At 47.0% G+C, this 24,101-nt stretch overlaps 1 protein-coding gene across 2 annotated transcripts in view; it reads left to right on the top strand.

The window, feature by feature from the left end:
• Positions 1-204: 204 nt before the first annotated feature.
• LOC146816590 (dual specificity protein phosphatase 14-like) overlaps positions 205-24,101 on the top strand; it is a 46,031-nt gene continuing 22,134 nt past the window's right edge. The window contains exon 1 of one of the 2 annotated variants that reach the window (XM_085610445.1): positions 205-337. The gene's annotated coding sequence lies outside the window, so the exon portion shown is untranslated. Of the gene's footprint in view, positions 338-677; positions 813-24,101 lie in introns of those variants that run through there. The other variant, XM_085610444.1, reaches the window with a different exon arrangement.

Genomic DNA, 24,101 nt, shown 5'->3' with positions numbered 1-24,101 from the left:
GTGCTCAAAGGTACTCATGATATATCTGATAAACATATGTGTGATGTCTTAAGTACTGATGTCACTTCTTGTGAAGTCATGGCTGTGATACCACTTCCTCTGTAATTTCCTGTGATGTCACATGCAATGTCACGTGCCGTGATATCACCTGCATACAGCCTAACTTGGTCAGTCCACCCACTTCTTTTTTTCAGACTTGTGCCCTGGCCGGCATGATCCATAATAATGAAGTGGTCCCACTGGGGCGCAAGAAGCTGGCGGAAAAATGAAGTGAGGCCCCGGAGCGCTTTCTGTTATTCAGCCCTTCATTCACAACCCCAGGCTTCTTACTGCACAGGTCGGTGATTGGCTGTTGGTCTGTGGGGAAGGGGCCCTATATGTCTATTGGACTTTCTAAAAATAGGTGCCTATTTGACATCGTGTGCATGCGCTTTCTGTGCAAGTGTGGACCTATGTTAGGTGTCTCTATGCATGCACTCCACTAAAGCGAAACCTATTGTCTTTGTCAAGGCTTGTTTTGTGTGTGTTTCTCGGTTAGCTCTTTGCTGAGTGGAGTCGTAGGGAATCTGGGAGTGTCGCGTATCGCACACAGCTGTCAAACCACCGCACTGTTATTTTTATCCTCCCAAAGTCCGACACAAAAAAAGCCCCGGCCAGGGTCAGTGGGTGCCCCCTGCTCCTGGAATGCGCCCGTCTGGGCAGAGCCGCTTCCAAGAAAGGTAAAGCGGCTCCGCGCGCCTTCCGCGTCTCTGGGACGGCACTCGCCGCGGCGCCTTCCAAGAGCCGGGTAAATACCGGAGACACTGAGCGCAGTAAGTAAACGAACTTTCCTTCCTCGTTCCCCTCCCTTGTGTCCTGTCTGTATCTTTAGTGTGCGGGTCTAACCTAGCAATTCTTACCAGGTCGAGGCATTGGTAGATTCATTCGCCGAGGCTCACCCATTCAGTCGGAAATCCTGGATTGGAAACCGGACTACGAGTAAAAAAAAATGCCAATGTAGGAGCTGCCTCACAGAACTCGTTCCATAAACTTGATTTGTACGGGGTTTACTCTGACTTCAGCATATTCCCCGCATTTGAGGGATTTGCGAAAATCTCCCCTGGGTCATAAACCCTTGTAATGCGCACTCCGCCTCCTCTGTGCATACTTCTGTGACTTGTCGGGGTAAACGTGACAGAATAAAGAGTTAGTTAACTCAAGACTTCCACCCCGCGGGGATTTCCCTGTGCCCCAACGAAACCATCGACGCCCTTCCCTGGAACACACTTTCCCAGACATTATTGAAAGTACATTTCCGTGTGTTTCCATGGATTGAATATCCGTATATCCCGATTCTAAGCACCCGGAGCAAGATACATTTACGACCAGATACTTGCGCCCTAATAAATGGGCGAATCGGCCAGGGCGAAAGTTACCCAGGATCCAATGGTCCCGTTCTGTGCTTTTTATTCAACAGCCCAATGCATTCTGGTACTTGTAGTCTTAATTCACACGAACGGATCCAGTGGTTATGAGATTGCATTGCCCCCTTATGTCTTCCTTATTTTTTGCACGCGTCTTTCCCTCGCGCCTCACCTTAGAGGTGCTGCGTACAGCGCTGTGTTACTGCCTTGCAAGATTCTGGCTATAGAAAAACTGGTCCATGCAATTGTTTTGAAAGGAAAGTCCAGTAAAAAACATTGTAACAGACAAAGCTCTGATGATTAAATAACTCAGAGCTGTCTGGCGGTATACGGCGAGCAGAGCATTCAACAGCGCACACAAGGATGACAAGATGGAGGCAAGGCCGGAGGGGTGAGGCGGTGGGGGTGTATCCGATGAATCCGTGTTTAATCGTGCTTGGAGTCAAGCGGATGGTGATGCTGGGCACCAGTTGCAACCCTTGTCTTCCCCCTTGGCACCTGCCACTGCCCTGCTGCCTGGTCTCGGCAGGTCTGAAGACAGCTGCAGTTGACAGTTCAGGAGCTGCGTCACCGGTGCACGGGGCGCCCAGGCCTGTTTACTTCCCTTTGCCTTACAGCTGTAAATAACAAGCTGTTAACGGGAAAAGGGTGGAACAAGAGGTCAACCTTGTGATGTCCTAGCGTCAGAGGGTGGATGATGCCTGTGGTTTGACAGTCACGTGCTCCCTCCCACCCGTCCCTGTCTCCCCCAGTCTCCTAGGTATTTTTTTATTTTTTTATTTTTGTTGTATTGTTATATAGCATGAACTGGACTCGAAGGTATTGGAGCACTTTACGTGAGCACCAGTTAAGCTCTGGCCCTTAGCCACATCCTCTGTGTGTGCCTTGCCTCCCTCAGTCTCTCATACCTCCCATTAACTCTGGGCCCGCGTTTCCCTCAGGTTCTCCTTGGGAGAGGATGTGGCTTAATGCCCCAGAGCTGCCGACTTTGGGACTGGGGTAGCGGGATTGAGTCTTGTCGTCGGCTCAACATCCTGTGATTCTGGACAAATCACTTAATCTCCCAGTGTCTCCAGAAAAGGAATTTGCAATTTAAGTGGTGCTCATGTAACTTTGGGTCGAGTTTGCACTATATAACAAGCATTGGTAAATATATTAGGTTTCACTTATGTATTTGTAATTACATTTATCTAACCCAGAAGAGGCGTCAAAGTGCTTTTTTGCAAAGTAGCACGCTACTCCGGAACCCAAAGAGGATTAGTAGTGAATTAGTATAGGGAAATATGTAACTAATGTGAGCAGTGGATATGTTAGTTTGTTATTTGGATTGAAAAAGGATAGTGGAGGGATAGAAAAGGAAGGGTTTGCATTAATGTAGCGCTTGCTACCCCTGATGAGGAGCCAAAGTGCTTTCTGGCGGGTAGCACGCTACTCCGGAACCCAAACAGGATTAGTGGGGAATTAGTATAGGGAAATATGGACATGTTAGTCTGTTAGTTAGATTGAAAAGGATAATGGAGGGATATAAGAGGGAAGGGTCTAGAAAGGAGCTCTTAGCAGGAGGAGGAGGTTGGGGATGAGTAAAAGGGAAGTGGAGGAGGGAAGAGTCAGAGGGAAGGTTTAGAAAGGTTTGTTTGGAAGATCTGAATAGTTAAAGAGGTATGAGATGATGCAAGGATGGGTAGAGGAGGGAAGACTCTAGAAAGGTTTTTTTTGGGATCACAGTGGTAAAATGGGGATTGCGTTGCCTCGGAGAATGGAGGTAAAGAATATATTGAGAGAGGTATAGGGTAAGAAATAGGGTAGTGCATTGGAGAGAGTAGTAGAATAAGGTTTGAGATGAGTCAGAGTGGAGGTAGAGGATATATTGAGACAGGTATAGGGTGTGCTATAGGGTAGTGCATTGGAGATGCTAAATTAGAAGTAAAGTAATAAATATGAAGATACATAAGTACGTGGAAGGTATATATGTATAAGAAAGGGAATACATATAGATTTGTCATATTTCGGAGGAGCTACCTGCAGTGGATGAGGGGCAAATCCCTGGATTTCAGCCTCCTGGGAGAGCAGAAAGCAGTGTATCTTTCCGTGGCCTATCCCCAGAGGAGATGAGGGAGAGGAGGGAGGAGAGGGAATTCAAGCTGCAGATGGCAAAGTTAAAGATAAAGGCTGAGGAGAGCCAAGCAGAGGCTGAAAGGACCAAAACAGAGAAGAAACAACTGTTATTAGCTCATGAACAGGAGCTGGAGATCAAGGCCAAGCAGTCTGATTCCAGCAGTGATGGTAGCAGCACATGTACAGTACTGATGGAGAGTATAAGGTTTATATACCCAAGGACTTGGTGCCCAGTTAGGTGGCGGGAGATGACATTGATAAGTGGTTTTCGGATTCTGAAGTTGCACTGAAGGTACACAGGGTTCCTGAGGAGCACTGGAGGGGGCTGGGCTGTGAAAATACATGCCTACACTAGGAAGGGACACCCTCCTAACCGTAGAGGTTGAAGACCAAACCCAGTAAACTCCCATGAAAACCACATTACTTGCCAAATTTGGCTGACACTTGATAAGTAGTGCCAAAGATTTAGGGGCAGCCAGAAGCTCCCCAAGCACTCCTGGGTAGATTGTGTGGATTGCTCCAGTGAGGCACTGAATGGCTGGGTGAGAGGCAGCAAAGCAATTGATTATGTTGGGTTTTACAATCTGATCTTGAGAGAGTACATGCTCAGTGTTTGCTTTACAGAGTAGTGTCAGCACCTAGTTGACAGTAAGCGGACTTGCCCAGCTATCCGGGGGTTAAACCCACAAAGGTGATCGGGGTTCCCAAAATAGGAAAGTGGGGGGACTAAAACCTTAAAATGAGGAATTCTCAAAAGGTCCCCAAAATAATTCCCAACAGGATAGTTCAAATCAGTCCTAATCTGATCAACAAAGGAAAGGTTTCTTTGACCATAAGACGGGGAGGTCTGTACCCCAATGTACTGAGTGTTACAAATATGGTCACATAAAGGGCAACTCTAAAATGTTCCAAGGCGGCACGGGCCCCCCAGGGGAGGACAGACACCAGGGATGGTGAGTGTAGCGCTCGGGATGGAGTTAGTCTCAGTCAGTCTTGGGGAACAGCTAGAGATGACATCAGTTTCCCTAGGGGATAGAGAAATGGTGCCTAGAGGCCAAGTGCCTTCCAACAGTTCAAAGTGTAGGCAGTGGGTCAACATTAACGTGTAAAGGGTGGAGGATCCGCGTGACACAAATAACACTATGAAGAGTGTCTTCTGGTGTCAACAGAGCAGGTCCTTCCAAACACATTCCACCAAGTCATAGTTGCTGACAATCCTGAGAGCCATCTATCGATGGCTCTGTTTTCCTTTGAGTGGGGGGTCTCCGGTTCTCTGATAGTACCTGTGAGTCCTGCCATGCCTGTAGATTGTCTGTTAGGCAACAACCTGGAGCACACTGCCTGGAGGGAGGTAGACCTCAGGTCTCACTTGGAAATTATGGGATTGCCTGAGAGAGTCTAAGCGACCACATGACCCATGGCTTCCCAGAAAGGGAGTCTGGGTAGTCTGGAGCCGGGAATAATGGACCAGACAACAGCCAAGGAGAGGGGCAACTGGCACGAGAAACTGGTCCCTGGAGTTCCTACGGTGGAAGTTGATGGGGCCCCGGAGGAGGCGCCCCCTAAGCCAACCGGAGAAGATTTTGCCACCCTGGGTGACCTGCCTGAGCTTGCCAGGTGGCAGGTTGAGGATGGGCCCACCAGGGAGGAATTTTGCTAAGAGCAGAAAGAGTTCCCCACTCTTGAGGGTCTGAGGTCACAAGCCCCAGCCCATGCAGCAGCTGAAGTCTCTGGGGAACACATTATCTACTGGGAGAACAATCTCCTATACAGTGAGTCTAGGATTCAGGGGGTGGGGCAGCACGTGCCCGGGTGGTCCCCTCAATGTTACCTGGCCTTCCTACTGGGACTGCTTCATGATATTAGGGGCAAGACAAGACCTTTACCAGGGTTGTCTCCCTCTTTTATTGGCCCAGGATGAAGACAGCCTCAGATATATTCTACAGGTCTTGTCCCATCTGCCAGGGCAGTTGGAAATCAGGGTGAAAGCACAAGGCTCCCCTGATCTAATTCCTCGTAGTTGGCATCCCCTCTGAGAGGGTGGGCATCAATATCATTTGATCTCAGGACCCCAAGACTGCCCTGGGTAAAAGGTTTATCCTGTTGGACCATGCCACCTGCTACCCATTGGCTAGCCCACTGAGGCTGGTTACTACACCTGCGGTGGCTAGAGCTCTGATGGGAGTCTTTACCCATGTGGAGTTCCTCAAGGAGGTTGTGTCTGACACGGGCACAAACTTCATGTCCGCGTATATTAAGCAGCTTCATGAGAGTATTGTGGTGGACTTACACGTTCACCACTCCATAACCAATGGTCTGGTTGAGAGATTCAACAAGACCTTGAAAGGCATGATTATGGGTTTACCAGAGCCCATGAGGCATAAGTGGGACTTCCTCTCGCCATGCCTTCTCTTTCGCTACAAGGAGGTGCCACAGAAAGGAGTAAGGTTCAGGCCCTGTGAACTCCTCAATGGACACCCTGTGAGGGGACCTCTAAGCCTTGTCAATGAAGGGTGGGAGCAAGCTCCAAGGAAACCCCACCCAGGATTTGGTCAGATACATGCTTGCCCTCCAGAACCAGATGCACCACTTCTGCAAGCAGGTTAAAAGTAACCTTGAGGTTAGCCAGGAGGTGATGAAACTCTGGTACGACCAGAAGACCACATTGGTGGAATTTCAACCTGGTCAAAAGGTATGGGTCATGGAGCCAGTGGAGTTCCAGGGTATCCAGGACTGCTGGACTGGCCCATATAAAATGAAGGAGTGGAAGGGGGAGACCACCAACCTGGTGGACCTCTGGACCCCTAGGACCATCCTGGGGGCGCTCCATGTGAGCAGGTTGAAGCCTCACTTCGAGAGTTCCGAAGTGAGCATGCTCCTAGTGACAGATGAGTAAGTGGAATAGAAGAGTCCACCTCTCCCGACCTCCTTTCTGCAAAGGAATACAATGGGTTATTGGGGGGTGTCAACCTTTCTGCCTACCTGACCCTCGAGAAGCAAGATGATTACCAGTTGCTGGGGCAGTTCGCCCCCTTGTTCTCACTCATCCCCAGACTCACACATCTGTGCGTCCATGAGATTGACACCGGAGACAGCCTCCCTGTAAAGAACAAGCTTTACAGGTTGTCAGACCGGGTGCGAGCCAGCGGCAAGGAGAAAGTTTCCAAGATATTAACCTTAGTGGTGATTGAACCCTCTGACAGTCCCTGGTCCAGCCCTGTGGTGTTGGTATCAAAGGTGGCCCTGCCATATGCCGTGCCAGAGCTCAGGTTCTGTGTGGACTACTGAGGACTCAATTCCGTCATCAAAACTGATGCACACCCCCATCCCCGAGCTGATGAACTCATTGACCAGCTGGGCACTGCCAGGTTCCTCAATTCCTTTAATTTGACAGCAGGGTACTGTTAGATCGCCTTGACTAAAGGGGCCAAAGAGAGTCCGCATTCTCAACCTCAGAGGGACATTACCAATTCCGAGAGATGCCATTTGGATTCAAGAATGCCCCTGCTCCCTTCCAGTGGTTGGTTAACAGGGTCCTGGCTGGCAAAGAGGCATTCTGCACTGCCTACTTAGACAACATCGGTGTCTACAGTTCCTGCTGGGAGGAGCACCTGCACCACATCGAGGAAGTGCTTCAGGCCCTGCAACAGGCGGGCCTGACCATCAAGGCCAGTAAATGTCAGATTGGGCAGGGTTCTATGGTGTATCTGGGACACCTGGTAGGTGGGGACAAGGTGCAACCCCTCCAGGCCAAGATTGAAACCATCATGGCCAGGGAACCACCTAAAACCCAAACAGAAGTGAGAGCCTTCATAGGCTTCACTTGCTATTACCGCCGATTTGTTAAGGAATATGGCACCATCACAGACCCCTTAACTGAGCTGACGTCTAAGAAGTACCATAGGTTGGTGAACTGAACAAAGTCTTGTCAGGAAGCCTTTAAATCTCTCAAGGAAGCCATGTGCACAGCACCAGTGCTCAGGGCCCCTGATTTCTCCAAGAAGATCATCGTGCAGATGGATGCTTCAGAGCATGGCAGAGGGGCATTCTTAGCACAGCTGAATGAGGAGGGCCTAGACCAACCAGTAGCCTTCGTTAACAGAAGGCTATTTCCACAGGAACAGAGGTGGATTGCCATTGAAAGAGAAGCATTTGCTGTGGGCTGGGCACTGAAGATGTTGAGACCATACCTGTTTGGGACTCACTTCCTAGTACAGACAGACCACAGGCCCCTCAGATGGCTCATGCAGATGAGGGGTAGAATCCTAAACTCTTGAGACGGTCCATCCCTTTCCAGAGAATGGTCTTTACAGTGGAGCATCACCTGGGGGCAAACCACACCAACACTAACGATTTCTCCAGGTTCTTCCTCCTTAGTAAAGAGCTTTCCCCAGTTTCAGCCTGGGGGGACACACTTTAGACATGACAGCCTTAGGGTGGTCTTCCCCAAATTTTTGCCTGCCGCCCTCAATTTTTCTGTTCCTATTTGTGCTAGTTCTAGGACTCTGCACACTTCAGCACTGCTAATCAGTGCTAAAGCACTTGTATTCTCACCCCTAAATCATTGTACCATTGGATCGTAGCCAACTTGGATATTTAATTTGCTAAAAGTCACTAGTAATGTATACTAATGGTGCCCAGGCTTGTAAATTAAATGCTGCTAGTGTGCCCGCAGCACTGATTGTGTTGCCCACGTAAGTAGCTTCCTAATCATGTCTCAGGCCTGATATGGCAGGCCCTGCGCGTGCAGTTCATAGTTACTGTGACATGGCAGGTAAAACTACTTGCCAAGCTGTGAACTCCCCCTTTTATTACATATAAGTCATCCCTAAGGACGGCCCTTGGGAACCCACAAGGGCAGAGTTCTATGTAAGCAAAGGGAAGGACATGTGGTTTTCTGCTTTACTTGTCAGTAATTCCTGATCCCAGAGGAGTGTTTTTATCATGTTTGGTAGGGTTAGAATAGTAGTGGTAAATGTGCTTTGCTGGTGAGGTTGGATTCAACACAACTAGTGCAGAAATGCCACTTTCAGACAGTGGGCATTTTTCTGCTCTTAACTTTACTCTATGTGACCTCCAGCCACACCTTGACGGGGTGACAGTTCCTATTTGTGCATTCCTTCCTGACAGCCAGAAAACCAGGAAGGTCAAGGGTGGCTGAACACCCCTCTGCATAAATCTGCATTTCAATGGCCTTCCTGAGCAGATGGGAGGAAAGGGGGCTCCCACCGGGACATCAAAGTGTAATGACCCAACCCCACCCAAAGGGCTGGTGATCCACATAAAAGCCCTCGCAGACAGGACAGGACTGGCTTGAAAGAGGTGCTTCAAAACCACTCTTTGAATTTTTCCCCTCATCAAAGGCACATTTGGGTATAAGTACTGGGTCTCGGACATTCCCAAATCAGACACTTCTGGACCAACACCAAATCTCTGTCAAAGGTACTGCGGCACTGCTCAAAGGACTCAACTGGACTGTTTTTTTGGAAGGACAGCTTTCCTGCTTGGGGCCCTGCTACCTGCACTCTCTGACTCTGCTGAAAGGAGAGCTGGAATCTGCCTTCCCTCCGAAGTGATTTCCATGGGCTTGTTAGCTTGCCTCCTGTTTCTGAAGTCTCAGGGGCACAAAAGATTCCTGCCATTCTGCTGGTGCTGCTGGACTCTGCCTGCTATGAGTCCTACCCTTGCCTTATGTGCCTCCTCCAAGTTCTGTACCTCAGGAGTTGGTTCTGCAGCTGAGTTTCTGCCAAATCCGATGCGACGTACCGCAAAGCTGCACCGCCCTCTCCCCCAGCTGACAGCCCTCTGGACTGACGCCGGATGACACAGAGCTGCGCAAAACCTCACCGCACTGCCTCTTGGAACTGATACCGGACAACGCAAAGCCTCACCGTGCAGACTGTGTTTCTGGATCCAAAGTAATGTGTTCAGCGGGCCCAAGGGGGTCCGTGTAGCTGTCCTGCACTCCATTGCGGTCGGCCTGAACTTTGGATTTGCACTGGCCCTTCGCGACCTGCAGTAATCTTTTTAGTGCTACCTGCTTCTAAGAACTTTATTGCATGTATTTCTTCAACATGAAATATCTTGACTTTGATGGATTTTGATCGTTTTGGTCTTGTTTTACTCAGATAAATATTCACTATTTTTCTAAAATGTTGTACAGTCTTTTTGTGCTGTATATACTGTATTGTTGTATGAGTTATTGCACAAATACTTTACTCATTGCCTTCTAAATTAAGCCTGCCCACTCTGTGCCAATTACTGGGGAGTGAGGGAGGTGAGTATAGGATAATTTGGGATTGTGTTGGGACTTACCCTAACTAGGATTGTAGTCCCTACTTGGACAGGGTGCATGCCTCTGCCAAATTAAGACCTGATTTCTAACACCCTGCCATGAGGGCGAACCTACAACCAAAGACAAGCTAATACCAGAGCACGAAGACCACACATAATTGTTAAAAATGTGTTAAACAAACATCACATTACATCAAATCTGCAGTAGAATGACATCACACCCAATACCTCATCATGACAGCTACTAATATACACTTCACAAGGATGAAAGGCAGAGACAGCCCTGCTGGGGTCAAAGGTTGAGGGCTTGATCGAGAGTGGACCCTTTCAGGTGCAGTAGTTACTGCACCTGATCAAATCAGGCACGGAATTGTGTGTAGAGATGAAAAATGAAGATGGAACATTCAAAGAAGTAGATAGAGGGAGTAGATAGAGGGAACAGAGAGAAAGAGTAAGCTGTGGGAGAGAGGGAGGGAGAGGGAAGAGGCAGCAGAATAGCAGTAGCGTTTGTAGTCACCGGCCAAAAGATTATTTTTTTGTAGTTTTATTTAGCACGACCTCGACCCGAAGGTATAGGAGCGCTTTACATGAGCACCAGTTACATTACAAAAAGATACACTCATTTTATGTGGCAGGCACGGGGTGGGTAAGTGATTTGCTCAATATCACTGAATATGGAACAGACGCCGAGACTCGATCCTGGTTTTCCAGCTCCAGAGACGTGCTTAGACGTCCTTAGATGTAAGGCACATGACGAATTCAAAATTGTGTGTTTTTTTGTGTCTGTGCAAAGTTTACATGAGGTGGCCGTGGACACAAAATGCCCACTTGTTTCATCTAACTCTAGCACCGAAAGGCATCCCTGGCAAATACTTCACTTGACCAGTTACAAATGTAATCTAAAAGACCCTGTTGCAACCTTAGGGGTTTTGGAAATGTGAGAATCCATGAGCATATAAAAGAAGGAAGGAAAAACAATTGTATAGTTTGTACAAAAAATAAAATAAAAGCAATGCAAACAATTCCAGAGTTTATACAAAAATAAAAACGACAATGAATATACACGAGGTCAAAGACTCAAGTGTATTCCTGTGGCGTTCAGTAGGCCTCCAAAATAAACATTTACAACTGGCCGACTGGATTTTCCGACAGGGCACACAGAGCTGCAGCAAGTGCTTTTATGCAAGCTCTGAAGGTTCGCGGGCACCCGACCCGACCTGGAGTTAACAAGTTGAAACCGAAGTCCTCTCGCTGAACTTTTAGTTGTTTTATGCATAGTTGTTTTTTCGGGAGTCGGTCTCTCGGTAGAGCTTTTACTGCGCTGTGCAGGCGAAACCTAAAAGAAGGCTTTAAGAAGTCAGGTGAAAAAGTTGGTGGAGGGGAGTCTGTGAAATGGGCATGATCTTAGAAGCATAACGAGGAATCTTTTACAAGAAACGTGGCCTGTGTATGCGAGTGCGTACGTGTATAGTATTTCTATAACTTAAACCTGTTTAATAAAGGAAATGGCTTAAACCATGCGCACTAAAACCATGTACTTCCTGTGGCAAACCTAATCTTTCTGAAATCTTCTATGTGCATATCTCCCGCCTTATCTATTTCCTCTTCAGCACCCTCTTTTCACTCTTCTGCGTCTACATCCTTACATCACCTCACTTCTCTACACAGGATGCGCCCACTCACCTGTAAACACTGCATTGTCTTTGAATTCCTCACATCAGTATTCAGCAGTTGTGTCACGCTTTCACAAAAAATCACAATTACAAGCAGCACATGTCACCATTGTGCTGTGGGCACTGCAGAGAGGCCAAGGATTGGATGAGCACGACCCAGTGACTGGTGCTGTGAGAAACTCACACTACCTCAGCGCCAGGGTTGTCAACTTCAAACACACCAAGTCATGCAAACTCCTGGTGGTAACTCAGTACATTTGAGTTGAATTCTCGCTAAATAAAAAATGCAACTACCCCCCTCCCTCCAAATCCTCTTCTCCCTTTGTTTCACGCAGGCTTCAGCGCGCATGCATACCTGTGGCGCGTCACTGTCAGGGTGAACCACAAAAGTCACCAAATAAACATGTGCTTAACCATCTGGTAGCCTGGCACTAAAGCAGTGTCAGGCTTATGGCAGAGAGAATTTGTTAACGTATTTATGATGCACTCAAACAGTCATAAAGTGAAAACAACACGGGAGTAAAATCCCATACCAACTTGGAAAAACAGAGAATATTTTAATAAATAAAATTACACCAATAGCAATCTAATTTGAATTTTTAAATTTTACAGTTAAAAATAGTGCCAAAAAGGATTATGTGCCAAACACAGTTATCTGGTCACGCTAGACCGGAACAAAGTCAAAAGTTTTTTTGTTTTTTTAAAATTCTTTTTATTAAACAAATACTTGGCAGTACAGTTATTCAAAAATCAGTAATGTAAAGTCACCATGGGAGTGTCAGGGATAGCGTTCACAATCAACACCCATTTCATTACAATGTTACATTAGCAAATTCCGTACTATCCACAGTTCCACTTCAGTTCTTGACCCTGAAGGAGCTTCCCTCACATCAATTCTTCTGTAGTCATGTGGACCTCAGGGACCTCTATATGCCATCCAATTGCCCCAAATCTTGTCTCTCTTACCCAGGCACCCCCTACTTTAGTAAACCACTTTTTCGGCTGCACAGCACCAGTCTTGGTCTCTCCTTCACTCAGTAACGCCCTTGCTATATTCTTTCATTTGCACCTTTACTGGTGAATGATCTGATATACCTTGCTCCCTGTGGAGTGCCCCCCTGAACCAACCCGCATCGGTGGAATGTGTCATTAGATAGACTTGGTGGGTGTTTCCCCATGAGGCACTGAATAGAACGTGTATTGCCTCACCTCTGGGTTGTGTTCCCTCCAGAGATCTATGAGTCTAAGAGTCTCCATGAATATTCTCAGAGGTTCCGTACACACTCCCTTATCTGAGGTCGGCACTCGGTCCTTGTCAGGATTCATTGTAGCGTTCATGTCCCCACCCAAAACCAGGGTACCCATTGGTAGATCTAACAATATTGCACGGAGAGAGGGCAGGGTGTTGGCATGTAATCTTGGTGGTATGTATACTGAGCATACATTGATGACCTTTACCTCCCACACCCCCGTCAGTAACATGTATCTGCCTATCCAATCACACTAAACCTTACCAGGCACCAAGGGAAGTGCAGTTCAAACTAGTATCCCTGTTCCACAAAGTCAAAAGTTAAGGCCGTCTACGATGGATCACAAGTCAGATACAGGCACCAAGTTTGTCTTGGTGAAAAGTTTTACCTTCAGGCTTAGTCTCTGGGTTGGTTAGTAAAAATACGCAGCACGGCAAGGCAGCAGGCTGTGGCTAACAAGGCTCCATGCTGCTGGATGAGGTTTTAGTGGAGCCGTTTACTTTTGGTGGGTACATTCAGAGAGGAGAAATATGCATTTTGGCCAAGAGAAGGCCCCTCACCAGCCAGGTACTTTTTGCGCCTTCACCTGGTGAAGATTTCTACCTTCGGACTTAGTAACTTATTTGGACTCTTTCCCCTGGGCAAGACGGCAGGCAGTAGCCAAAGAGGGCTCCACAAGGCCAGAAACCTTACCCGCTGGATCGTATTTCCTGTTGCGGAGAAGAACATAGTGAGAGCATCCTCAATCTTTGGTCCAGCGGTGATGTACTTCGTCGGATCGGCTTAGGAGGTTGGTCCCAGTCCTCCGTCGGTTCTCAGACCAAAAAGTCGTGCAAAAGGTTTCCAAGTCCCAGGTTTGAGTAAACTTTAGAAGGAATACACTTTGACACCTGCCAACAGTCCAGGACCTTGGGGACAACACTTGGGGGTCAAGACTCACTCCAGCAGAGTCAGCAGTAGGGTTCAGGGCAGATCCAGATGCAACTAGTCAGCAAGGAAGTTGCAGGATAAAGCCTCTGGAAGCTTGTTGTGTTCCTATAACTCAAACAGAAGTTTAGCCAACTGACTCTTGGAGTCACTTCTGGGGTCCTGGGTTCAAGGCATGCAGGCCCAGTCTTCCTTCAGGATTCAAGCAGTAGGGCAGCCCTTCTTCTGAGTGTTCTGAGATGGAGTACTCGGGATGCCACTTTAATGCCCATGGGGCATAGGGTCAAGACTGATTTGCATACGGCTGGGTCCAAACTGGGGTGGCATAGTGGGCAAAAGAACAATGGATTTAACCCAGATCTTTTGACTGGGGGAGAATGTTTGCATTGTCAGCATTCCGTCCATCATTTGTTTGCTGTAACACTTTAATGCCAAGCTCCATCCTGTGGGTGGGGGCCACTCCCTAACCAATTGGGTAAAAGTTCAGTGGGGTGACTCTACCCAGGTTTTGCAGCACGTTCTGTGTGTTTTACTGTAAATTATCCCATAATGCTTCTCTCTACCTACCTCCAACATTGCAGAAACTTTTAGAGCTCACTTTGCCCACAGAGATAGATAGATAGATAGATAGATAGATAGATAGATAGATAGATAGATAGATAGATAGATAGACAAATAGATAACACTTTCACTCAATCAAAATATCAAAAATAGAAATATTAAAACTCATTACAGTCCAGAATATAAAAAAAGAGAGGAAAGAACAGTCTTTCTGTAAAGTCCGCTAAATGTAATGAGACGTTATTTCGCCTCCAAGGCGTTTTGGGTCGGGCAGGAGTGTGAGACCGATTCTTGATGTCAGTTTTATATCATTTTAAAACTGTGTTGTCACTTGGCTGGATCTTCCCTTTAAGCAGCACTCTGTGGCTTCAGTGCATGATCTAATGTTCAGAGTTCTAAAGATTGGACACAACCAATATTTTCTCAAAGTTAATACCTTGTTGCATATGGGTTAGTGATTCAGGAGCAGTTCTGCTCAACCTACAGATTGGGACACCACTTAATCTCCCATTTCAATGTGCTTTCAGAAGGATTAATCCAAGTTTCAACCGGATGAGTTGCTTTTTAAGTTCCAGAACTAATGGTTTTGCCAGATAGGTCATCCAGTTTGGTAGGTCATATATCTTTACCTCCAGTTCGTCGAGCGACTTCTTACTCACTTTATTTACAGCCAGATCCGTAGACAGTCCTTTTGCTTTCTTTACTAGAACCTTTCCGGGTTGCTTGTTTGGTATGTTTCTTTCCCATAGCTCCTGAGCTTGCAGGTTTTGCAGTTAGCTTCTAAGTTAGTCATTCCATGGCCAATCCTCCTTTGTAGTTGACTTCCATAGATGATATTGGATGGAGTAGGAAATGGCTTTCTTTATCTTCACACAACATGCTAGAAATCTTGCATTTAGTATTACGTATTGTGTTGTGATACTGAATTCCAGATGAATTTGAGGTACTGTTATGCAGTGTGAAAGACAGAAAAAGTTAACAATAGCAATTGCACTGGGCTTTTGCAGCCAGGCACTAAGTTTATCTCTGAATGTAATCATTCCATACGTTAACAACAGCATTAATTTGCTACCACTTACCTTCAACAGTGCAGTTAGATCTGGACCAGCTATGTTCTTTAATAACCTTTGAAAAGCAAAATGTTGAGCTTGAACTCAATTCTTTATTTTGGTGTCAACTGGGCCTGTACTCAGCCTCTTTTATCAATCCATTCTCCATATGTATTTGTATGATTTTATTTGCTCAGCTTCCTCTTTTTCCAAATACCAAGATTAATTTTATTTTTGTGTAATTTACACCCCAAAAAAATGTTCTTTGATTTGGTGGTCTTTATTTTAATGTTGTACTTTTCACCATATGATACAAGAGAGTCCAATGACATTTGCAACCCTATTAGAGTCTGATCTAATATCACTGTATCGTCTGCTTAGTGCTTGAATTTTAATTTCAACCATCTGTGGATGAATTGCTTTAGCTGACTCAAAGGTTTGATCTATGTCGTATAGATGGAAAACAAGAGGCGCTAAGATGCACCTTTGTTTTAATCCTCTATCGGTCAGTATTTTTCTATTTGTTTACCATTTTGAGGGTATTTTAATTTTTACCCAAGTGTCTGAGTACAAATGTATTATGCCTGTTAGAAGGAGGGCCAGAATGCCCAAATTTGACCAGTTTCCTAAAAGCTTGCTTCTATTGACATTATCGAAAGCGGTGGTGAAGTCAATGGAGGCTGAATATAAAGAACGATCCTTTGTCGACATAGTTCACTCCACAAATATTTCCAGGAATAATAGAATATCTTCAACGATGCATCCTCTCAGGAATCCAGTTTGAACTCCACCCATTGTTAGACGATTGCTTTTATCGGTCTCTCTTGGTGTCCTTTAAAAATGCTTGCTTCCAAATGGGCAACTCGCCGTCCTTCTCGCTCCTCCTCGTTTCCGGTTTCCTCCGTGCAGCACCGACCAACTACTACATTATTACGCCGTACATGTTTACGTCTTCGTTTGGAGATTACTTTTGTTCTTTATGTAACGGCTGTCAGCAGCACCGGGGGGCGGTCTTCGGATGCGCTTTGATGTCCATTCTGTGCCTCTAGGAAATTTAATGAAGAAGTGTGCGATCAGCATGTCTGATTGGGCTCTGTTTAGGGGCGCTGGCAACTGGCACCGGATTGGACTTTGTTTAGGGGCGCTCGCAGCTGGCACACAGGTTTTGACTCTGAATGCAGGCCTTCTTAGTAAGACAAAGCGGACGCATACATTGCCCTCCTGTACTATGGAGTTACATTCCCATGTACTCAGGCTACAGCTATATAGAACACTCCAGCGCACTGGGGCTCTGAAGCGGCTCCGGCTGCTGGCCTCCGCAGCAGACTTAAGTCTTCTGCCCTGAATTAGTCTACCCATGCTGTCTGACTGGCTGACCGTGTTTAGTGGGGGAACAAGCGTGTTTACTTGGTCGTTCCAGGTCGCATTACTCTTTACAGCAGTCGAAAGACATCTGCCTCTGTCATCTTACCAAAGCCGCGGCCATTACAGGTCTCATCTGTTCTCTTTTTAGGTGGGCTCGCCTGCACAGTACATGCGCTATGCTTTGTCTGGAAGGTGTTTACAATAAAGGACTTGGAGCCTCCCATTGCTCACCATTTTCTAACATCGTTGTTACTCTTCTGTACTGCCTCCTAATTAGCAAGCATATGCTTTAGTCACTTCAGTTTAATTCTGTGGCGCACGGACCAAGTGTAGATTGATTTGATGGGTGTATGTCGGCCGCTCGCCATGTGACGAAGGTAATATTTCTTTCACTGCCGCCACCGTATTCCATTTCCTGTATTCCCAATCCTACGAATGTGTTGCTGCCTCCCCCACTATTTTTTTCAGACAATTAGTGATTTGCCCCGAATCACAGGATGTTGAACTTGGTATTCGAGTTGGAAAGTCGGCAGCTCTGGCCCCTACGCCACATCTCCCGAACCCTCAGAAACCGGAGTATACAAAACAAAAATCATCAATGCTGCCATATGGTTGGGTTGGTAGGTGCAAGCAGCTTTACAGTATGATTAACAGGAGTGCATTCACTCTGAAAAATGATTCCGTGCCCTGGGGGAGGTGGAGTGGGGGGTTACTGAAAATCCATAGGACCTGTCAGAGGTGGGTGAATTTGAACCTTCCTTCATTCTGTGCAAAATTACTAAACGTACTACACAACAGTGTAAAATCCTCTGTGCTACAGTGTACCTCGATGTTTCAGTAGGCTTTGCCATCCATAGGCAGAAGAAGTAGGACATTTTTTCCCCCACGCAAATGGTGACGTTTTTATAATGATGCGTTTATTTGATAGCATCTCCTTTCCTCTTAAGAACCACGCTACTAGACTTAGCAATGACAATCGCGCAGTCTCTAAATGATGGCATTTTAGTCGGCAGAGAGATTTTCTGGTTGACACATCTTAGGGCCTCATTTGTTTATGCAGCACAGCCCTACTTAAGGTTAAATAGAACCTTGAAAGTTTGAGCTTTACACCTTTTTAAACCCCAGTACGGGTCCTGCGGAATATACACAGTCCTTCATTAAAATGCAACAATAACCTTAAACTTAACAGTTCTAACATGCACAGAGATTACAGGGTGGCATTATCTCAAACAAGAAGTTTCATTGTATTTTTTTAAACTTTAATAGTGGGCGCAGCGCCCACTTCAGGGATACCGCGCTCTGCAGTACAACAGGTATTGCTTTTGCAAAACTTTGAACTATTGGTATTGTAAATGACAATGCCTTTAAATATTATAAAAGGCATTGCCATTTACAATGCCAATAGCCCAAAAACTCACAATTGCGAGACCTATTGCATTGTAAATGCTTGTTATGAATTGGTACTAGCAGAGAGAGCCCATCCCGCTGTCTGGCACAGAATTGGATATTAGGCAATTCTTGAAAAGAGTGAGGAGTGTTGTGGCCCATTTGTTCTGGGCTTGCCTAAATATGGGTGCTGGGATTCCAGTTGAGACTGGCGTCCCACTGGTGCTGGTTGTTATGATAGAGCTCTTCAAGCGTTCTTGGGTTAGGGTCAGTTTAGTAGGTTTTCATATGCTAGGTCCCTGCAGTATATTTAATATGTTTCCTATGACTTTTATACTGTGGTCTAGGTAGAGTTTTTAAAAATAGCATTATTAGTAGGCTGGCGTGATGTCCGTAGCCGTCGATTGGTATTTCTTTGATGAAAGCAGATTAACTGCCAAAATTTCCTTGAGTCCTTTGACTTCGCTAATTCATGGAGCTCTACCCATTTTATTCTCTTAATTTCGTATTCAACTATTATTTCTTCCTGTATATAGTTCATCTTTGGTTTTCTCTTATACCACTTCAGCGCCTTTTTATAAAAGCTGGGAGCACAGTGCCTTATTCAATTGGGCTTTCAGGTCCCAGAGGTGTGGCTATGATAACGGACAAACCCTCTCTTGTGATCACTCCAAACCAGTTCTGGGGCATCTCCCTTCTCGCACTGAGTTTGGAGCCAAGCATACTAGCAAGGCAAGCCCATGTGTGAGCTGCATCTGCCAGTGACAGGGTAGGCACTCTTTGAAGCTCAGGAAGAGGAGTGCCTGCGAGCAATCCCGATCTCACCACAGGGGAGCCATTCACCAGTTAGGTGACACTGACAATAAGGCACAATAATATAAAGCAGAAAAATTACAACTTTAAAAAAATGTAATTTTCAAATTAGTAATATGAAATCAGATCTTAACGATTAGTTGCATTTTTAATTACTAATAAAACAAGTCTTTGAATCATTTTCCTAGCTGGTCCTAAACCAAAATCAAGCATTATAAGGTGTTATAATGTAACCCACTGTTTCCCTATGGGAGAGCTATCCTTGCTGCAGTGAAAAACGACTTTGGAGGTTTTTCACTGCCAGGACATGTAAAACTTCAAATGTGCATGTCCTACTTTTCAAATATCTTCCCTGTGAAGAGATGTTATCATGTTTTGTAAAAGCGAACAACGTCTCAACTGTGAGTGGCTTGTAAAAAGTGTCAAATACTGTAAATTAACATATGGTAAAGTGGTGCCAATAGTTAATTACTGTCAGAGATTTTGAAAACACTAAGTATGTGTTTGAAAAATTTGTGGTAAACCCGCATAGCACGTGTGGTTTAGTGTAATAAATGTGACAAAGTTAGACAAAGTGATAAAATAGAGAAAGTGAATGTGAAACAAAGATTTCTAGTCATTTGTGCTCCCCCAATATATTTTGTAAAGTGTGTTCTCTAAATAATGCTACAATGCTAAATAATGCTACTGCTTAATTTTGTTTAAATTGCATTGATTTTAGGTCGCTTGACCCTTGCTCTACCTCAGCCCCTTACCTGCACAATAATTGTGTCCCGCACCGCCGCTTGGCGGGTTGGTTCCTGGGGTGGCGGACATCTTGCTCTGGGGTGAGTGGCCCATTACATCGGACAGCGCTGCATTGCGCATGCGCCAGCGGGGGAACGCGTATTTAACGCGAGTCCCCGTTCTCTCTCCCCTGACACGGAGCTCATTGCAGAGAGGAGCGTGACGGCGCTTGCTGCTCTGCTACATTTTACTGCTTAATTTTGTTTAAATTGCATTGATTTTAGGTCGCTTGACCCTTGCTCTACCTCAGCCCCTTACCTGCACAATAATTGTGTCCCGCACCGCCGCTTGGCGGGTTGGTTCCTGGGGTGGCGGACATCTTGCTCTGGGGTGAGTGGCCCATTACATCGGACAGCGCTGCATTGCGCATGTGCCAGCGGGGGAACGCGTATTTAACGCGAGTCCCCGTTCTCTCTCCCCTGACACGGAGCTCATTGCAGACAGGAGCGTGACGGCTCTTGCTGCTCGGCTACATTTTACTGCTTAATTTTGTTTAAATTGCATTGATTTTAGGTCGCTTGACCCTTGCTCTACCTCAGCCCCTTACCTGCACAATAATTGTGTCCCGCACCGCCGCTTGGTGGGTTGGTTCCTGGGGTGGCGGACATCTTGCTCTGGGGTGAGTGGCCCATTACATCGGACAGCGCTGCATTGCGCATGCGCCAGCGGGGGAACGCGTATTTAATGCTCCTCCCCTGGCGCAGCGGGATCGCGCAGCGGGCGTGTCCTCGCGTGGCCGGAGTCGTGCCAGAGTCCTGCCCGTCTGCGCCCGTCCGCGCTAAGGACGCGCGGGACGTGGCGGGCTCTGGCCTGCTTTCGTCTACCCAGCACTGTTGCCATGCTTACATACTCCAGGGAGCGCTTGTACTCCATCGGCAAGGTGAGCGGTCATTGCACTCTACCGCCCGTTCATCCATTATGCGGCCCCTACCGCTGTCCCTGTAATGGTTTGGCGCTTGACCCTCTGCAGCTTCTTTCCCGGCTTTGTCCCTCTGCCGTTCGGCACAACAGGGGGCTACCGCCCTCACTGCGGATTTTGAATCTTAATGTCAGGTCGATCCTTAAACATCAACAGAATGTGTACGACCTGATTGAAAATGAAGCCCCGGATATTTTAGCCTTAACCGAAACATGGCTTCAGGAAGCCGACACTGCCATTCCCAATCTTGTTTGCCCTCCCGGCTACTCTATGTATATTGCGAATAGGCTATCTAGAGGCGGGGGTATAGCTCTGATAGTGAGATCTAGTTTTTCCTGTGTGTGGACCATTCTTAAGATCGCTGGCTGTGAAAGTGCCTCTTTTAAAGTCTCTGTCAGCCCAGAATTTACACTCTCTGGGATGGTGGTGTATCGTCCACCGGGCAGTAATGTGGCGTTCAGGAATGTTTTCTCGGACACTGTCGCCACCTTGGTCACTGACTGTGCTAATTTTTCCATCCTGGGCGATTTAAATTTGCATTTCGATGCTCCATCCTGTCTGACAGCACGTAGTATTCTTATGGACTTAGAGGCCTTTCAACTTTTTCAGCTGGTCTCCCAGCCTACTCATTCCGGGGGACATATTCTTGACCCTTTTTTTACCAACTTGACCGAGGCTAAAGTCACGTTGGTGGCTCCTGTAGAGTGGTCTGACCATTATTTGGTATCCATCTATTGCCCTATGACTACCAACATTTCCACCTCTTCAGCCAAGCGGGTACCCAGGAGACCCTGGAGTAAACTCAGGCTCGATGACTTTTACCATCTTCTGTCAGTGGAACCTCTGGGCCCATTTAACAACGTAGAGGAGGGGTATGATCTCTTCTGCTCTTGGCTCATTAGGGCTCTGGATGCTTTGATACCTGTTGTAACAACGAAGATCAACCCTCGAATGTCAAGCCCCTGGTATGACGACGCTTTGCGCGCTCTGAAGGGAGCCTGTAGACGGGCGGAGAGGGCCTGGCGGAAGACATATGGGGCTGAGTTAAAAGCTACATATGTCGCGTCCGTCAAGCTCTACCACCGGGCCATCTGTCGTGCCCGAGCGGCATTTTATGCCGAGGAATTCCGGAATAGCACTAACCCGTCGAAGGCCATCTTCAAGGCGGTGAAAGATCTTATGTCTAAGCGGTCTATCTCTACGGCTGAGAGTTCTGTCACACACTGTGAATCCCTCGCTTCCTATTTCTTGGGAAAAGTCCAGTCTATATATCGGACTTTCCCGAGCACTGGTATAGCGATGGGTAGCCCTAAGGAGACACCTCACCAGCCCGTTCTGCTCTCATTTCCCCCCCTCACCTTGGAAGGGTTTGACAAACTTGCTACGCAAGTTAAATCTGGGTCCCCATCCGATCCAGTGAGGCCTGCCCTCTTTCGAGACCAGACCTTTGTGGGGCGCGTGGCTATACGCTCTCTTGTCAATCTCTCCTTAGAGACTGGGGTTGTTCCCATCAGCTGGAAGCAGGCGGTGGTGTCTCCGATCATTAAAAAACCATCTCTTGACCCGTCTAAGCCGGAAAGCTACCGTCCCATCTCGCTGCTGCCCTGGCCAGCTAAGTTGACAGAGGCCCATGTCAATCTGGCCCTGTCTGAATACTTAGCCCGGTCCAATGCCCTCGATCCCACACAGAATGGCTTCCGTGCTGGCCACAGCACGGAGACTGCCCTTCTGGTGATGGTGGAACATCTCCGTGCAAGGTTGGATGCTGGTCAGACGGCGGCGCTGATTTTGTTAGATCTCAGCGCCGCATTCGATACTGTATCGCACAGCATCCTCCTTAGGCGGCTCGAGGAGATTGGTATCGGCGGCCAGGCGCTGCAATGGTTCCGCTCCTTCCTAGACAACCGCTCCTTCTGTGTTGCCATCCCTCCCTTCAAGTCCAGGTTCCAGCCTCTGGCCATGGGGGTTCCGCAGGGATCCTCGCTGAGTCCCACGCTGTTCAATCTCTACGTGAGACCGCTGGCTGATGTCGCAAGGCAGTGGGGCCTAACCATGGTCTCATATGCCGACGACACACAGCTGGCGGTTACTCTCAGCGGGGATGCGGAACAGGATGCCCCCAGGTTTCAGTCCGGACTGAAGGCGGTGGCCAGCTGGTTGACAGGTAACTGTCTCCAGCTTAACGCCACAAAAACAGAGGTTATGGTTGTCGGGAAGGGAGTGGAGCTCTGGGGCGATCAGTGGTGGCCTTCGGAGTTGGGCCCCACTCCGACCTTAGTGTCGGAGGTGAAGAACCTTGGGGTCTGGTTAGACGCTGGTCTTACATTTATAGGGCACACCAAAAAAATCGCAGCCTGTTGCTTCGGTCTCCTAAGAGGGTTAAGGCCGGTGCTTAAGTTCTTCGACGCCCCTACCAGACAGCTTGTGGTCCAGGCAACCATCATCTCCCGTCTGGACTACGCCAGCTCTTTGCTGGCGGGGGCTAACCAGGCTGAGTTAACCCGTCTGCAGCGGGTGCAGAACGCCGCGGCGAGAGCCATTGTTGGACTTCCTAAGTTCTGCCCGGTGTCTCATGTCATCCGCTCCCTGCACTGGCTCCCGGTGAGGAAGCGTATTCTCTTCAAGGTCTTGTGTCTGACCTTCAAAATCCTTAGAGGCATAGGCCCTGAGATCCTGGCCAACTCCATTTCTTTCTATGTCCCTACCCGCAATCTTCGATCTCAAGGTCAGGCCCTTGCTGTTGTCCCCAGAGTTAGGCTCAGCAGGATGGGGGGCCGGTCCTTCAGGGTGAGAGCCGCGTCAATCTGGAACACCCTCCCAGTTGAAATTCGGCTGATAGAGGACTTGCTGTCGTTTCGTAGAGCCATAAAAACCTTCCTATTTTAGCTTCCCTGTTTTAGTACTTTTCTGTAGCATTATCTCCATGTTGTGTTATGACTGCTCCGTGTCTCTGCGCCGGGATGCTCCTTCGCTGGAGTCGCTGTGCGCATAATAAATTGTTATAACATAACATAACATAACATTAGTTAAAAAACAAATCACTGCAGCCTAAGACAGTAATAATAATACAGCTCTCAAAAACATGCTGACAGGATAAGATTAGAGAGAAGAAATTGTTGCTCAAACAAAATCACACTTTAAATGCATGCGCCCATGCGAACATTATTTACAAGTACTTGGCTTTAAAGGAAGCAGAAAAACATTAGTTTAAAGGAGTGGGGTCAAAGAGAAGAATGAATTATTTCCAAAAACAGCCTTCTAAGAAAGCAAATAACAACTTCACTTTCAATTCGTGCAATCGTCATCGTTAACGAAATTCTGTCAGAAACCACACTTCTTCCCCAAATATATTTGTAAATGTGTTAGAGAAATAACTGTTACATTAGTTAAAACTCGTCCGTGCTTCCCAAAACTCAATAAATACAGCTCTGCAAAACATTGACAATGCGTGCTGAGAGGATAACTTTATATCGAAGAAATTGATGCCCAAACAAAAAGGACGCTTTAAAAAACGTGTATCATTTTGGTTTAAAGAGAAAACAAAGCCTTCTTAAAAGTGT

The sequence above is a fragment of the Triturus cristatus genome, chromosome 6, assembly GCF_964204655.1.
Source record: "Triturus cristatus chromosome 6, aTriCri1.1, whole genome shotgun sequence".
Taxonomy (NCBI): Eukaryota; Metazoa; Chordata; class Amphibia; order Caudata; family Salamandridae; genus Triturus; species Triturus cristatus.
Note: the sequence above shows the minus strand (reverse complement) of the source record. Positions and strands in the feature narration are given on the sequence as shown.